At 35.2% G+C, this 18,820-nt stretch overlaps 1 long non-coding RNA gene and 1 pseudogene across 1 annotated transcript; both read right to left on the bottom strand.

Annotated features, from left to right (window-relative positions):
* Positions 1-150: 150 nt before the first annotated feature.
* On the bottom strand, positions 151-819 carry LOC102580536 (uncharacterized). The gene is made up of 2 exons (XR_368076.2): positions 591-819; positions 151-512 (listed from the first exon to the last, which is right to left on the bottom strand). It is a non-coding gene; the product is annotated as an uncharacterized lncRNA (long non-coding RNA).
* A 5,243-nt stretch (positions 820-6,062) lies between these two features.
* Positions 6,063-18,820, bottom strand: part of LOC107062498 (glycerol-3-phosphate 2-O-acyltransferase 6-like) — a 32,295-nt pseudogene continuing 19,537 nt past the window's right edge.

The raw sequence follows: 18,820 nt of genomic DNA on the forward strand, positions 1-18,820 counted from the left end.
TTGCACTTGAACGGTTAAACCTTCACCCTAACCAGTTTTTAGTTGAGTACTAAAGCTACAAACATATACACAACACACAGAGAGTTGCTTTGTTGCATAACTTTTCTTAAGGTAATAATAATATTCTTAGACTAGTCAATACCCATAGCAGTTATGGAAGAATTTCACATAAATGGATCTTTCTCTATCAAGTAAGATAGAACCCTTCGAGTCTTTGACATTACAAGTCAAAATGACCTAAAATTTTCAGAGAAATTGACATTGAAAGCCACCAAAAAAGGAAAAATATAGGGTGGTTATGCAAAAAAAGGGAACAACTAGATCACAATTCTGAACTGAGATCACATCATTTGCTTCTTCTTTTTTTGCTTTCTTTTCTTCTTTTATAGTCTTTCAGTACTTCCCTTAGGATCATAGTGGAGGAGGTCCATAAGGTCTTGGAGGGCCAGGTGAACCCATTGGGTGACCAAAACAGTCTTGTAACAACCAGCAGCAGCAAAAAAAAGCTTAGGCTGTACAATATTAAACAGCAAGTCAGGTTAAAGAAACAACAATTAAGGTAAATTTAGCTATATTGAAGAATGTTTTACCAGGAGCCTATAGGGTTGCAAAAACTACTAAAGAAGCCACATGGTCCTGCCATCGGTGGTCCTCCCGGACTTTGAGGAGGACCCAATCTAGGTGGTCCTCCTGGTCCAGGCATCGGTGGTCCTCCCGGACCTAGAGGAGGGCCCCACCCAGGTGGCCCTCCTGGTCTAGGTCCTCTTGGCCCCATGATCACTTGCCTTTTTACTAGTACTAACAATCAAACCTATATGTTAATACAGACTTTGCTAATTGAGTCAACAATTTGTGGAGATTAACTATCTATATATACTGCTCTCAAGTCTCATCTACCCTTCTGCAATCAACTAGTCAAAAGGTTAAGGCTAACCTAATCTTCTTTTCTACTACCTATACCTAGAGTTTAGTGCAGGTAAGTCTGACGCAGCAAATTTTTTATTTATAAATTTTTAAAGCAATTCCAAGCTAATACTAGGAAAAAGGCATAAATTCACCTCTGAGTTTGTCCTATGGTGACCTTTTACACACCTCAACTAATAAAAAGTGAATTTGTTATTTAACCCCTAGACGTATAGCACCACTCTCACAATGGGAAGTGTATCATACTTGCGCCACATCAATGTCATCTCATTGCCACATTAGATATCATGTCAGATTTTTTGAATAAAATTCTCCATGTCATTTAATTGTTTCTTCTTCAATGAACATCACCATGAAACCATTATCATTGCCGTCATATTAGTATCAAATCTATATATTTCACCATAAAAATCAAAATAGCCGCTACAAATTTCACCAATTACGATCAAACCCACACTATCACCATCGTCCCCACAAAAATTATAAAGATCCGCCCTAAAATTTGACACTCATAAACAAGCTCATCACCAAAATTACATCATCACCAACAAAAGGTACAAACCCATCACCAAATATTACCACAATCATTGTCAATATCAATTTTTTCTTCTTCACCGCCTTCAATTCCCACTTCTTTGCCACTAGTCACCAACAAATCCATCATTATATTTTATTGTTGAACTTGAATTAGGATGTTTGAAGTTGAACTTAGAAGTTTTTTTTTTTTTTTTTGTATAAATTTTGAACTTATACAGAAATACCATTTCTCTAACTTCAATCAATTTGAGTATTCATTATTTCTTGGACAAAATTGAAGAAGCAAATATGTATACCATAAGGGAATAACCCGTAGAAAAGAATGACAGTGATGATGAAAGTGAAGAGTGTAATAATCTAATTGATGATCCTAACTCCTCTCATAAATCGTCCATTAGATGATCATCAACAGATTCAGTACTATCAGTTTCACATTTAAATTTTTTTATTAACTTTGACAAATAATATGTATTTTTTTGTTAATTTGTTTTAGCAAACAACTTCTGCTATTTCCTAAAATCACTTATATTTCTCTCAAATTCTTGATCAAACACCCCACTCCCCTAAACTAAGCACCTTTGGGGGGGGAAAATGACTCCCTCCATTTTAATTTGTTTTGGCCTACATTCTATTTTAATTCGTTTAAAAAAAAAAAACTTTTTCCTTTTTAGTAACTCTTTAATTTTAACTTTTTACATCACATATTTAAGACCAAGATTAAAAGACAACTTGGTACATTTAACGCATATTTAATTTTAGACTACAAAATTTAAAATTCTTTATTTTTGTAAAATCAGTATAAAATCAAAATAGGCCAAATAAATTGAAAAGAAGGGAGTAAACAATTTTAACCTCCTAAGAACATCATAAAATTTGAAGGTAGAAAAATTGTTTCCTTATATACTCAATTCAAGTAAAACATTAAAAGAATGTATGCAAAGAGAATATATTAGTAAAAATAATAGAGAAAAAGAACAATAGCAACAAATATACCGATAATCGAATCAAAGAAAAGAACAATTAATCAAAATAGAAGCGTGAATGAATACACTCATTTCATTTGAATGAATAGGAAGACATTTTGTTTGCCAGTTTACAAGCATGTATGAAAAGGGAGTACAATAGTAAAGAAGCTACGCGAGTAAAGAATACTAACAACAACAAATAATATGATAATTGAACGAAAAAGAACAATAGGTAATCAAAAATTGAATCAAAGGGAGCAACAGCTAATCAAGATTTTTATTTGAATCAATAGCAAGACTCTGTTTTGAGTTTACTTGTATGAATGAATAGTTCCATTACAAAGAATCAGATATTAATTCGACAAATGTGTTTCTCAGTATCTAATTTGAATCAATTTGAGTATTCATCATTTCTCTTGAGAGACGGTGATTCAGAGATCCGGCATATCAGTTCCGCCATTGTTGACCTTTAAGTTCGATTTACTCAGTGGTACAAATGTAGTACCATTCTCCTGTTGATACGGCGATGGTGTTGCTGAAATTGATGGTGGATGAGCCAAAAAGACGAGATGAACTGGACTGATTCCGGCATATCAGTTCCACCATTGTTGACCTTCAAGTTTGATTTTCTCAGTGGTACAAATTAAATGTAGTGCCGTTGGCCTGTTCATACAGTGGTGGTGTTGCTGAAACTGACGGTGGACGAGCTGATGCCCAAAAGTTGGATTTTCTCATTGGAGTTTTATACTCTGTTTTCTCCTGTAATGATTTCGAAACCAAAAGATAAAGAAGATGGGTCCTGTTCAGACGGAGATCAAAGTTTTCCATCTCATCATCATTCTCACTGTAAAACAAGAAAACAGAATCATTAATTGAAAATTCAAGAACAGAGAAAGAACTCCATGTATGAAAATCAAAAAAGAAGAAGAGAAAACAGAGACCCCATGCTTACCAAAAATTCTGTAGTAAATCAAAAAGTCGAGTAAGAAGAGAGAAGCAATGATGGTAATAACAACACACATCCGTAGAGCCATTTTCACGGAGAGCCAAAGAGGGAAAATTGGTTCTGTAACTTTTGGATCTCTCAAGAAGAAGAAGAAGAAGCAAATCTGAGCGGTTACTTATGTAAACAAAATTCAGTTACTTAAAAAGGCGGGAGACCTTTGTTACTGGCTTTCACGTGGCAAGTTTTTGTTATATGGCATATGTACGCAATTTTGTTTAGCTTCCGTTTGGATCTGTGATATGAAAATTATAAATTTTAATTAGCTTTGGACATGTGATTCAAAATTATGATTTCAAATCATAATTTAATTAAATTTTGTAAAAAATGACTCATGCTCGACGTGATGAAATAATATGTACCATGCAAAAGAATTATATTAAAGAATAATTAATTTGACTCATCTCCATCTGCATATAGTTTTGGCTAGTCTTTTGTATTCATGACAAGTCTAAACTTATTTTGGATCTTGTACTCATTTTAGTAGCTTTGTACCGTGGTCTACAAGGTCTGGGATTGAATCTTGTCTTGTTGTACATATATTTATGTTATTTCTCTTCATTTCTATGTTTATTTCCCTTTTATGTTGTGATTTCCGTTGATTTGAGGTTTTCTGCCCACTAGGCATATTACACGATCACACCAAATCGATCGTTACATAAATGAGTCTTTTCGTGTTATCTAATGATGAGTTTAAACGATACGATACAATAAAATTTAAGTAACAATCAAAATAAATATTGTATTTAAACTAATAATACAATACAATACAACGGGTAATAACCATCCAAAGAAGGTGTAATTGAAATAAAACACTAAGGGGTCATTTGGTTTGAATACAAGTTATGTTGGGATAAGTTATACATGGATAAGTTATGTTGGGATTAGTTATATTGAAATTAATTTTTATTGCTTGTGTGGTTTGTCATTCGCAAACTTATATTTATTGCATAATTTCTAAGAATAAGTTGTTTGTTTACAATAATACCCTCCACCTTATTTAGTTTTTTTTTACATTTTCTTTGCAAGCTTTAATTAGTTATTCATTCTTAAAGATAAAATTTTCATCTTATTTAGCTTAAATATTTTTTTGTGTGCATTTCCATGATCGTGCCGTGTGTTTTTAAAATTGAACTTTCATCTTATCTAACTTAAAAATAAAACTTCCATCTTATTTAGCTTAAAAATAATATTTCCATCTTATTTAGTTTTAAAATAAAACTTTCATCTTATTTAGTTTAAAAATAAAACATTCATCTTATTTAGCTTAAAAATAAAACTTTCATTTTACGTTTATTAAAGTAAAAGAAATTTTATCACTAAAGTTATCCACATTTTAATTGATATATAAAATATAGTTTTTAAGTGAGTAGTAAACTATTTAATTAAAAACATGTAATTTAGTAGTGGAGTGAACATTTTAAGAGAAATCAAAATATAAATAAACATAAGAATTAGGCAAATAAATTCAACTTCTAACATATTCATAAATAAAAATTGTAGTTATAAAATGTATTTTTTAATAGAAAAATATATTATCATAAGAACAACGAATAATTAAGATTGTGAATGTTATTATAAATGTTGTTAAAACTTATGTTAATATACATGAATGTAAAGTGGTGTAGCAAAGAGATTTTTGTTATTTTACATACTTTGTCGCATGATAAGTTTTCTTGGGATTACTATTCCAACCCAGAGAGGGATAACTTATCCCAGGACTAATTGTTAATCCTGGCCTTTGTAACCAAACAACAGATTAGAGGCCACTTAAAAATTATCCAGGGATTAATTCATTTTATCCATCAACCAAACGACGCCTAACAACAAATAATATGATAATCATAAAAGAACAAGAGGTGATCAAAATCGAAGCAAAAGATATGAAATGGAAGCCTCTGTTTATCAGTTTACTTATCAATAGATCCATTACAAAGTATCAGATATTAATTCAGTAAAAATTTCAGCATAGAAATGCATCATTTGTTGAACTTGCAGCTCCATTTCTCTGAGGAGTTTCAGAATGCATCAAGAATCTTCGTTTAGCTGCAACCAGAGACAGTGTGTGCCGCCCCAGAAGGCGTTACATTAAAATCCAGCGTTTTCAGGGGCGAGGCAAAATCGTCGGGTCTCAAACAGCGGACGAATTTTATTCCGCCTTTCGGAGATACTTTGGAGACCCCTGATGGGCAGGTGGTGACCATGGCTTTCTGCCAGCAGAGGGCCCAGCAGAGGGAGGAACACTCCACCATGCCCCTTGACTTGTAAAGACACACTTGTAGGCCATTATTTTAGGGGAACTTGTCCCCAACGTTTTAGCTTAGATTTTCAGCCTTTAGACATATATTGTGGAAGTTCATTTGTATGAAGAACTTAGAGAAAAGAAATATCAAGAAAATTGGCACTTGCCTCCCAAAAGCTTGCTCCTTTAAAATTGCTTCTTGTTGGCTGTTTAGTGTAGACTGTTAAGGCAGATTGCGACTGCACGTTTAGTGTGCTTGTTTGGGTTAGGACTGAGCATCCGAGGAGCTGTGCAAGCCTTCCTTTGCTGTCCCACGAGCCTTCGAAAAATAGGCCCGTGACACAGTGTGTTCATAAGTTTAATAATCTTAAATATTCCAATTACCAAGAAATCAATTTGTAGGGTCAAAATGGGAATCATTCAGTCGTAGAGTATGTAACGACTGGATACGATGATCCAATGGTGCAAAGAGAAAAATGTTGTCAAGAATCCTGTTGTGACAACAAACAAAGAGTACGCCTGATTGGTCTTCGGATTTCTTGATACGTAATGGCGGGGTTCCATTAATGATGAGACGAATGCCAGTGGCCCAAAATGCGTAGTACTGAAGAGGTATAGGGAGGAGTATTCATATACTGATTCGCAAGAAAGCAAGGAGGAACCTAAAGGGAATCCATATGATGATGAAAAGAGACATAAGTGGTGTTGGTTTTTTGATAAAAACGGGCATCGTGGAATATAATAGACTTGGGAAGTTTGTTTGTACTTACCGCCTTTACTTTTGGGTTTGATGGTACAAAGTATATATCCTTCCTTACACAATGTCATAAAAGGAATGTCAGTATCGTGATCACCCAAGCCAATCTCAGGGAATTCAAAGAAGTTTGAAACTCCTTGCGAGCGGTTTGTCTATTAGGGAACATTTCTCTAGGAGCTTTGCCGACGTGGAATTGCAGTCTCCGGCATGGCCAATCCGGCCACTGGTTGGGCTAATAAGGGTGACCAGTCAACCTTGTTAGCCTATAAAAACAACTTTCCTGAACTGATACATAATACGTTGGAAAATAGAGACATACAAATAAACAGGTAAGGAAGGGATGATCAATACTAAGGTAAAATACGTTGATTTAGTTAAACCTACAATGAATCTACAAGGCAACAAAGTGGCAGAACAACAACTGGTGATGTGACCTATTGGATACAATGAAGGTGTACCAAGAATCACATGGACGGAGGAGGAGGTTCAACAGATGAATGTAGTTGAGGAGTTGCAACTAGCTGTCATAAGAAAGTTTTCCTGTGGATGGCCAGAGCTGAATGAATTAAGGACCCTAATTCCTAAACAATGCAAAGTGAAAGGAGATTGCAAAATAGGATTGTTGAGAAACAGATACATCTTGATACGTTTCAATCTAATGAAGGATTACGTAAACATGTTGTCGAAAATCGTCCATTACATAACAACAAAACATGGTATAGCATATCAAATGAGAATTTCATTTACGATACTACTTTTACGCCGGAGAAGGAAACAACACAAGCTATGGCCTGGATTTCGTTTCCAGATCTACTTCCCACTTTCTTTGGGAAAGAATCACTGTTCTCTCTAGCATCGGCAGTGGGAAAACCTATTCAATTAGATTCAGCTACCATTAATAAGACTCGGCCAAGATGTGCAAGGGTTAAGGTCCAAGTGGACTTGGCAACTAAATTACCTAAATTGGTGGAGATTGAGGTGGTCAATGAGAAAACAAAAGAATCGAGGGTTAAGGCTGTTAAAATACAATATGACATGCTTCCAAAGTGTTGTCACATATGTAACCTGCAGGGTCATGAGGAAATGGAATGTAGAATCTTACATCCAAAACTGAAAGAGAAGAAGTTGACAGAAAACTTGGCAGAAGAGTCCTATGATGCAGATGCCAATAGTAAAACTCTCATTCAAAGGAGTTTCATCAATGGGAGGGTGGTATTCACCAAATGGACTGCAACTAATAGAAGGTTCAATGCTGATAAAGGGAAACTAATGGATGAGCTACAGTCTAAGGTCACTTCTGAGAACCCTTTTGATGTGTTGCAAGATAAGGAAGATTCAACTAAGGAGAAGATACAAGAGGCTGAGCATGGGAGAGGAAGTGATAGGAAGCAAACTTCAAAATATTACGCTTCCACAAAAAACATTTCACAGGTACAGGATGCAGGGCAAAGGGATGAGAGCCACATTAATGAGGAATTAAATGCACTTGCCAAATCCTTAGATAATAGTGTTACAAACAATTGTCCAGCTATGAATGATGTATTGAACAAAGATGACAACACTTCTATAACTACTATAGTCGATTTTGATAAGATAAGTCAAGAGGAACCACACTCCAGTATCCAGAAGACACCTGCAACAGAGTTGGTAGTCAGCCGTGATGTTGAGGAACATATACACATCATGAAGGGCATAGAAATACATCAGATATTAGCAACAACAGAGTATGAAGTACCTCTTCAAATTGATGATCCCAATCAAGTCATAGAGAAGAAAGAAGGAATATATCCAGTAGTTTCTCAGATACAAGGTGGTCAGACTCCATACAAAGATGAGACTTCTCTAGCAATCTTCAATACAGTCTCTCCAGTTCAGGTGTTGCATAACATTGTCTCACATCAGTTGGAAGACATAGAGGATAGAGTCAACAATGAGAAATCACATCCAGAGGCAGCTGTAAGTGTAGACAAAGAGGAAGAAAGCAATCAGATCACAGAGAACAAGATTTTGACACTTGCTGGAGTATCACCACTAACTAAACCCAAATCTAGGAAAGTTATAGCAAGGTGGAGAAACAATCAATTAGGGTTAATCCTAGTAAGGTAGTTAAAGCTAGTGTTAAATGATGATAAAAGCTTTGTTTTGGAATGTGAGATCAGTAAGGTCTCAAAATTCATTCCTCATAATTCAAATGCTTCACATATATCATAAATTTGTTGTTATTACCTTAATGGAGCCATTCCAGGAGGTGAGACAAATTCACAAATTCAAAAGAAGATTGGGGATGCACTATGCAAATTTGAATCAAAATGGTAAGATATGGATATTTGTTCAAGAGCATGTACAGATGGGCGTTATCTCTGACACTGAACAACAAATATCATTACAGTTGCACTTCCAGGAAACTGGTCAAACTGTAGTCACCACTGCAGTTTATGCAAAATGTGATGCTCAGGATAGGCAGGAGTTGTGGGATGACATCTACTGCCTTAGTTCATCTATGACTCTCCCTTAGTTGATAGGAGGAGATTTTAATGTAATATTGCATGAGGAGGAGAAGATTGGAGGTTTACTTGTATACCCTCAAGAAAATGAGGACTTTGCATTCCGTGTAAACTCTTATGACCTTCTAGATATCCATTTTACAGGAAGTCCTTATACTTGGTGGAATGGGAGAATTCACCAAGACTGTATCTTTAAAAGGCTTGATAGATTTTTTGTCAATGCTAACCTTTTTAAGTACCTTTGGGGGAGCTGAGGTGGTTCATCTATCAAGGGATGGGTCTGATCATGCTCCACTTCTCCTCTCTTGTGGGGGTCAAGAGAGGGTGATTCATAAACCTTTTAAATTCCTAAAATTTTGGACATAATAAGAGGATTTTTTGGAGGTGGTAAGGAACAGCTGGGTGTCAGCAGAGAGTGATGTATTCATCAATTTGAAGTAAAAATTGAAGAAGACTAAGACAGCTCTGTCTCAGTGGAGTAGGGAGAAATTTGGAGAAATTTTCAAGCAGCTCTCCATCAGGGAGGAAATAGTCAGAATCAAGGAAAAGCTATTTGAAGAATCTCCATCTGCAGGTAATAGAATGATTCTTCAGAGGGCACAAGCAGAACTGAAGATTTATGTCCATTATGAGGAAGAATATTGGAGGTAGAAAGTTGGAATCCAATGGTTTGTTGAAGGAGAAAAGAATACTAGGTTTTTCCGCTGCCTGGTAAATGGAAGAAAGTGGAGGTTACAAGTGAACAAAATCAAGAAACCGTATGTGGGTAGAGGGTCAGGCTTTGGTTGCAGCAGAAGCAGAGCTTTTCTTCCAAGATCAGTTCTCAGATAGAAGGGCAGAGGTAGAGCTGACTTTACTGGATCATATTCCTACTGTGATCAATGATGTGGAGAATGAAATGATTAATAGCCTTCCTACCTTTGAAGAGGTTAAGACTGTGGTTTTTGAATTAAATGGGGATAGTGCCAGTGGACCTAGGGCTGGGCATAAATACCGAAAAACTGAAACACCGAACGGAACTGAATTTTTTTGGTATTTTGGTTTTCGGTATATATTTTCGTATTTTCGGTTCGGTTTTCGGTATGTGATTTTTGTATTTTCAGTATTTTGGTTTAATCAAAATACATTATATTATAATTTAAATTGATATTATATTAATTATTAATATTAAAAATTATAGGCAAAATGCAAAATTAGGTCTAAGACTTCACAAAATTTTTTACTTTTCAAACTTTTCCAGTTTGCCAGTTCCTCCCATCGCCGCACTTCCCACTTCTCACGACCCAATTGACCTTGACCAGTTCCCACTTCCCACATTCCGGCGCCGGCCAACGACATCGAGGCTCTGACCGACCGACCGACGCGACCAAAAGCAGCCGACCAGCAGCAAGTCAACAACCAACTGGCGAGGCGGCATCAAAGAGGTATTTTATATTTTCAAGATTTCTTCTTCCGTTTTCTTTTTTTTTTTCCTTTCTGATTACTTAAAATGGTTTAATTGGATATATTTTTATTTCTTAAGAAAACCGAACTAACAAAAACCGAACCGAAATAACATAAATCGAATCAAAATAATTTGGTTCGGTGTTCGGTACACATGATACAAGAACCGGAAAAAAAAAACTAAAATCGAATCGAAATACCGAATGCCCAATCCTAAGTGGGCCTGATGGCTTCACTGGGCACCTCTTTCAGAAGGCCTGGGAAGTGGTGGGTGTGGATGTAGTTAAGGTGGTGAAGGCTTTTTATGAAGGTGCTACCCTCCCCAAGTCTATTACTCATACTAATTTGGTTCTTCTACCAAAGAAAGAAAATGTACAAACTTTCTCTGATATGAGACCTATTAGTTTTAGTAATTTTCTGAACAAAGTAATCTCTAGGGTAGTACATGATAGATTGGTGAAGTTGTTGCCGAAATTGATATCCAAAAATCAATCAGGCTTTGTCAAAGGGAGAAATATTACTGAAAATGTGCTTCTAGCCCAGGAGATTATTGCTGACATTAGATGTAGAAGTAAGCCTACAAATGTGGTTATTAAATTGGACATGGCCAAAGCTTATGACAGGGTGAACTAGACTTTTTAAATTAAATTTCTGGAAAAGATGGGGTTTGATGCTGCTGTTACAGACAAGGTATGGAGACTACTTGCAAATAATTGGTATTCAATCCTAATCAATGGACAAGCACAAGATTTCTTCCATTCAACAAGGGGTGTCAAGCAAGGAGATCCCTTATCTCCAGCACTTCTTGTTTTAACAGCTGAAGTTTTATCTAGGGCTTTTAATTCTTTATTCCTTGTTCCTGACTTTAAAGGCTTTGGTATGCCAAAGTGGAGTGATCAGATCAACCATTTGGCTTATGCAAATGATACAATAATATTTGTATCAGCAGACAAGAAGTCTGTGGAAATGGTTATGACAACCTTACAGAAGTATGAATTACAATCCGGACAGTTGGTGAATAAACAAAAGAGTGAGTTTTTCATGCATGGTAATTTTAAGAATGCTCTGGTGGATGAGGTGAGGACTGTTACTGTTTTTGACAAAGGCAAGTTCCCAATCATTTACTTGGGCTGTCCCATAATCCATGGAAAGAAGAAAAAGTATCATTTTTCAGGTTTGGTGAAGAAAATTCATAACAAGTTGCGAGCATGGAAGGGGAAAATGCTATCCTTTGGTGACAAAGTTGTACTGATTAACACTGTCCTGAACAGCATTCTTATATATTTACTCTCTGCTATCAGCCCTCCTAAGTGTGTGATATATGACCTGAATAAAACCTTTGCTAGGTTTTTTGGTCTACTAAGGAAGTTGGGAGAAGCAAGCATTGGGTTGCATGGTCTGAAATTTGTAAACCTAAGGAAGAAGGAGGATTAGGTTTCAGGTCTTTATTTGATGTAGAAAAAGCTTTGTTTTCTAAGCTGTGGTGGGTGTTCATAACTCAAAAATCACTTTGGTCTATCTTTATATGGAACAAATATTGTAAGAATAAGGGGCCTCAGATGGTTGAATGGAGGGGTGGATCTCAGACATGGAAACATATGCTAGAAGCTAGAGACATGTTTGATCAAGAGATTTGGTAGGAGCTTACGTATGGACATTCTACAGTGTGGCTTGATAGCTAGACTCATATGGGTGCTCTACATTACATAGTGCCTATTACTGAACAACACAACTTACAACTGGATGAGGAAAGGCAATTATTCACAGAAGGTAGGTGGAATGAGGAATTGATATCAAATACATTCAATGAGGAAATTTGTGATCATATTAAAGGATTGGGCCAGCCACATGTTGAAGAAGAGGAATGGGACAAAGATTGGTGGATGCTCAATGATAATGGAAAGTTCTCTGTTAGATCTGCTTGGGAGGTCAGTAGACCAAAAAACGATACAAACAAATGATTACTCAGTTGTTGGGAAAAATGGGTGCCTTTTAAAGTGTCACTTTGCTCATGGAGAATTTGGAAGAAAAGACTGCCAATTGGGGAAGTTCTCATCAATAACAGGATTGCTAACTCTATGGAGTGTTGGTGTTGAAATCAAGGTGTTCAAGAATCTATTGAAAACATTTTCATGAAATGCCCTGATTCTGAATCACTGTGGAAGGACTTTGCAGCAGCTGCTGGACTGTTTGGTCCTTTTTTACAACTAAGAGACACATTTAATAAGTGGGAAACAACAGATGTGGTGCCTAAATTGAAGCCTTTGTATAAGGTTGTTCCTATGTTTATTGTGTGGCAAATATGGAGAAGGAGAAATGTTATAGCCTATGGTGATAAGATGTCTAGAAGAAGCATGAAAATGGGTATTAACAGGGATCTTTATTTCATGGAAAAAAGCCTTTATCCTTGGTTAATAAATTTGCCTACTTCATGGGTTGAACTGGTCTTTAAGCTGAATCAGTACAGTCCTAAGATTGGATGTAAGGTGGTGTATTGGAAGCATCCCTCAGAGGGTACTTTTAAATGTAACACAGATGGAGCTTGCAAAGGCAATCCTGGTCCAAGTTCAGGTGCCTATTGTGTTAGAGATGCTGCAGGAAGATTCATCTATGCTAAGACTAAAAGGCTGGGGTATCGTACTAACTTGATAGAAGAAATAAAAGTTTTTCGGCTAGGATTGGAATACTGCACCTCTCAAAATCTACTGCCTCTTACTATGGAAACAGTTTCACTCTCTGTTAAAAAGATATTAGATGGCTTATGGGAGATTCCTTGGAATGTGGCTGTGGATGTAAGGAAGATTTGGAGATTAATGGAAGGAGTTCCAGTGGTGGTAGAGCATGTATATCGAGAAGGAAACAAGTTGGCTGATTTTTTAACTAATGAAGTTTTTTCTTTTGGAGATGCTGATAGTATAACATATGCTAACATTCAAGAGCTACCAAGAAATGCAAGAGTAATATTAAGCATGGACACAGCCCAAGTTCCAAACCTAATAAAAAGAAAGTTACAAAATGGAACCTTCAACTAACAAAGATTGGCGAAATAAACAATCAAAGTAATACAATACAAGCAAGTGAACTTCCTGAACTGCGATAGGAATATGAAAGTGGAAGCGGAACAGAAAATAAACCAGCAGAAATGCAGAGGCAAGAAAGTAAAGATGACAATACCTGGATGTTGATAATGATTAAGGGAGCTACACAAGAAGGAAACGCCATTGAATCGCATTCGAAGTCTAATCGAGATTAATGGACACCTTTGCTTTCCCCTAGCGGCAGTGGTATCAGCTCCCCGTTGGGCTTATCCTGTCATGGGATGAATGTGAAGTAGAAATTAATCACTGATCTGGCTTATTCAAGGGAGAGTAGAGAGGTTTCAGCACTTATCTCACAGGAAGGTCATGGATCCATGGTGGTGGAGTTGGAGAAGTCTCTATTTGGGTGTTCATACATGGTATTTGTGAGACTTGTAAATACCCAGAGTGTATATGCCCAGAACTCATTCATTTTATGGTCTTGACTTCATTCTTGGTGAAGGCGGAATTGAGTCATTCTACGACGTAGCTCCGACGAGGGTTTGGAAGTTCTTTATGCTTTGGTAGATTAGCTATAGTTTAGTGTAATTCTTTTTTTCTTTCTTCTTTTCCGTTCTGTTTGGACAAGTTGGGCCATTTTGGTCTAAGTTGTGTTTTAGTAATAAAATGACCACTGTGGTCTTTCATCAAAAAAAAAAGAAGCCAATCTCAGGTTGAGTATCTCCAAAAGTGCTTGTAAGAGTATCAGCTTTGTTCTTCCCAACAAGAACTCCGGGCGATATAACAAGCCACTTGCTCTACCTTTTTATGTTTCAGTCTCAGTTCCTAAAATGATATCCATCCCTAAGTAGTCTTTCAAAAATGGTTCCACCATAATCCTATGTTGGCTGTCAATACAAAGTTTCCCACACGAGAAGAATACTCTCCAAGACTCGGGATGAAGGTCTTCTAAATAGAATTTTGGCAGCACGACATGTGTTGTTGATTCTCTATCAGAAACCTTCATCTCTACAAAAGTTGCAAAGACAATAACTTGTATTCCAACAGACGATGAAATAACAAAGAATCCCCGTGATGGGTGAAGCTAAGAGAAGAAATAGTGACCTTAAGACCCCACAAACATCGAAAGCTATCAACGCGATATACGCAAAAGAGTTACTATACACTACATAAAAAATGATCTTTACCGGTAATTAATTAACGACAATAGCTCAATTGCCGCTAAATATGTACTTTTAGCAGCAATTAGCACTCTTTGTATATGTCCCTAAAGTCTTTAGCGACATTGGATTTAATGGCACCTATTTATTACCGCTAAAAGTTATTTTGTTGCAGTGCTACCTCGTAGTTGAGTTTCATCCAAGTCTGTTACAACTGTGTCATTCTCTCAATTGATTGTAAAGTTGTTAGGTAACACCTCTCTAAGTGGTCATTGGTAGCACTTTATATATATACAGTAAAACCTCACTAAATTAATACTCGGCTAATTAATAATCTCTTTAAGATAATAATTTCCGCCGGTCCCAACTTGAGCCAATGGAAAAATCATTCATTTCGATAAGATGATAAGATAATATATTTTTTCAAAAGATCCCTATATAAATATATGGTCCAATTAATATTATAAATTAATAATTCTTTAAAAGTACAAATATATCTAAGAAAATTTAGTGAAATATGATGTTATTATGTTCTGCTTTTTTGTTAAATTTTAAACCTAGTTGAAGTTCATCTCTAAGTTTTCTTATTGCATCCAAGAGTTTCAGAGTTGTCTTTTTCTAATTGCACCATAAAATCGTGAAGAGTTCTAGATACAAGTGTTTCCTTACGCGTAACTGGTTCCAAAGGTATTGTATCATTTTCGACTTTATCATCAACATTGTTTTCCCAATGATATCCACAATTTGTTCTAAGCTCTGGACCTCAGAACATGTATCATTTTCACCCATCCAATAGGTTATTAACATCCATTTTATTGTGGTAACTGAGATCATTAATCATGACCTCAAGTTCATGAATGGCGTTTTTACAAGTGGGTTCTTTCAAATTCTTTGAGATTTCATCCCTGAACAATTTTTTTGGTGTCCAAACACTCTGTAAATTAAGAATTATTAATTTATCGATTAAATAATACCTCTATAAAATAATAATAATAATAATAATATTTCATGGTCCCACCTATATTAATTTAAAGAGGTTTTACTATATATAAATTAGCTAAATATTTTATCACGTTCAATCCTACACCTCAAATGAAATGTAGTACAATCATAGCAATAATAAACCCAACAAAGATTGGGGTCGGTCCCACAAGGAGTACGCGCATGTCAAGAAGTTGAGTGTGAAAATTTATAACTTTCCTAAGCTTATCTTCAGATAAAAGAGTGATTGAGTAATTAAATATAAAACTAGACTGTTTTCTAAGCTAGGATTAATCAACACTAAAAGTGCAATAACAATATTTTGTTTTTCAATTAAGAGAGGGACCGGAGTTGTAGCCTCAATATTACATGACTAATTCATGAACACAAGTATCTTGTTCAAATGCATAGGATTAATGAAAATTATCCAATTGATAATAACTTACAAGAATTTTCCAACTCTAGCAAGCTAATCCCAAAAGTTCTTCCAAACTCAAAGGAAAATATTAAGACCCAAGTAGAAATCTCCCTATTCCTAGTTCGAGTTCGTTGATCAAGAACAATTAATTTCTTAATACTCTTGATTCCTTGATACTTGTTAAAAATTCAATCCAATTTTCACCCTTTCCAGCAAGAAATGAGTATATAGGGCTAAATCTAGTGTTTGCAACCATCGAATTCACAAATAAAAATGTAAACAAGTAGATAATTATAACCCAAGTAATAATAAGCAAGATAAACTAGTATTCAATCGCATTAAATTTATAAGATTTTACAACCCCAACTAATAGGTTTAGCTACTCATACTAGAAAAAGAAAATACAAGATGAAATGTAACAATAAACATAGTTAAAGATGAAACAAAGAAGATGTAAACTCTATGGTGAAAATCTCTTAATCCTTGCCAAGTTAACTAGAGATACTCCTGCCAGACTTCCAAAATCAAAAGCTACCCAAGAAAAATGTCCTAATTCTGATTTATATAACTCTAAAAATCTAGACAAAGATGCCCTTCTGCTGTCAATTTCATGGAGCCAAATCGTGGAGACATTTTAATTTTTGTCTCCCCATTTTCATTTCGTGGAGCCAAATTTTTTGTGGAGTGAGATGGACTTGCTACTTTTTTAGACTTAGCCAAATTCAAGCTCTTCTACCCTTAGAAACGACTCCAGAAAAACTAATCTTGGGCACGATTTTTGTGACTTCTCAATCTTTACTTTTCTCACTCTTTTGCTCCAGCTTTCATCTTTTTTCATCATTCCTGATCAAATAATTGATTGATTGACTTCTTTAGCTCTAAATCCTGAAATTCACCAATTTAAGTTCGTTTAGATTATTAAACTTTACTCAAAGACACTTAAAACTCAAGCAAAAAGGTAATTCCTATGTTGGTAATTTACAACTTATCAAATATATTTATAAGTAATTATATATAAGTATTTATGAACTAATGTATATAAATTGCATACAGATGTTATCGGGTAGTGATGGTGATAGATCTTGTGATCATCTTGAGGTAAGCCAGCCTAGTAAGGCTAAAAAGAAAAAGTTTAGGAGGCTTATAGATGTTGAGGGTATCTCGTAATTTCTTTCTTCTGCGCTGGAGCCGCATATTACTGACATCGATATGTTTGTTGTTTCATTTGGGACGCAGATCCCCGAGCATATTATACTCATGTCGTCGACCACATTGTGCTTCTTCTACTTCACAGTTCTTGCCTCCATGTCGCTACAATGTCCTACCCTTTGAGGCTATTCGTCGAGCATGACCTTTATCGACAGATAGGATATCGATCGGTACTTCATTTCCATCTCCATCTCCATCTCCCACATGTGCATCTCCTTAGCTATCTGTCATGAGGAGTAGAGATTGTAGTAGTGAGTCGGATGTTATGACTGCTACTCTTCCATTGACTCAACTTTATGTGCATCATGGAGTATCACCTTTACCTCCATATCACTTATTGCTACCCCGATGATGAGACATTTGAGCTAGCTCCTGGATGGAGGGACATGTTTGGTAGATTCATGCTTGAGCGGATGGATCATCATAAGTTTGTTTATTTATCTATTAACTTTTTTATTTTATTTATTTCTTGTAAGTAATATATTATTCATGAACTAAATGTTATTATGTGTCTTGCGGGTATCATCCTTCAAAGGATGCTGCTAAGGCTCTAAAAGAGTGTGTTAAGAGGCTTTTTACAAAGGCATATCACTCTTGGGGTGAGATCCCAAACAATATAAGAATTTAAGGTATTTAAGGTGTGTGTGTATATATATATATATATATATATATATTTAACTTTAATATTTTTAGTGTACTTTACTTTATTAATTATCTAATGCTATTTTTTTTCCAGACTACGTGTACTTGAAAGCTGAAGTACAATATGATCATTGTCACCACATTTGAGAGAAAGGCATACGCGAGACTGTTTAACTAGCTAAAGAAAGTCTGGGATGATAATAAATCTCTGACTTATATGTTGTCTCATGTTTTTGAGGGATTGCACCGGTATTGAAACACAGATAAATTCCATTCTATGATATGTATAAATTTTTCTAATAACCTTATATGTTCATCTTGTGTTTTAGAGTATAATAATATATCATCAATGTACACTACACAATTTTCTATTTGTTTAAAGTAGTTGTCCATAAAGTGTTGATATCTACCTGGTGCGTTTTTATATCCAAATGGTAATATATTCCATTCATAAAATCCTTGTGGTACTGCAAATGTTGTAAGTATTTTAGATTCTTCTTCTAATTTTAAGTGGTAAAATCCTAATTTGCAATCAAATTTACTAAAGTAATTATATCCTTATATTTGTCTTATTTTTAATATTTTATTTGGTATTGGGTAATTATATGTTTTAGTTTTTGCATTTAAATTTCTATAATCAATAACCATTCTGCTATTTCCTCTTTTTTGCTCACTATGTTTATTTACGATAAATGCCAGGCTTGTGTGCTTACTATTGCTTTCTTGTATATATCTTTTTTTCTAGTAATTCATTTATATGTATCTTAAATTCTGTTAAATCATTAAAATTATACTTTAATGGTTTTTGAGTTATTATACTATTATTATCAATTAGCTCAATTTTTACTTTTGTTTTATGTTTTTCCCATCCTTGTAAAGGATCCTCACTATATAATAATTCTAACTTATCTTGGATTATTTTTACTTTATCTATAGAGATATAATGAAGATCCTTTACAAGGATGGGAAAAAACACAAAACAAAAATAAAAATTGAG

This window comes from Solanum tuberosum, unplaced genomic scaffold (genome assembly GCF_000226075.1).
Source record: "Solanum tuberosum cultivar DM 1-3 516 R44 unplaced genomic scaffold, SolTub_3.0 scf00235, whole genome shotgun sequence".
Classification (NCBI taxonomy): Eukaryota; Viridiplantae; Streptophyta; class Magnoliopsida; order Solanales; family Solanaceae; genus Solanum; species Solanum tuberosum.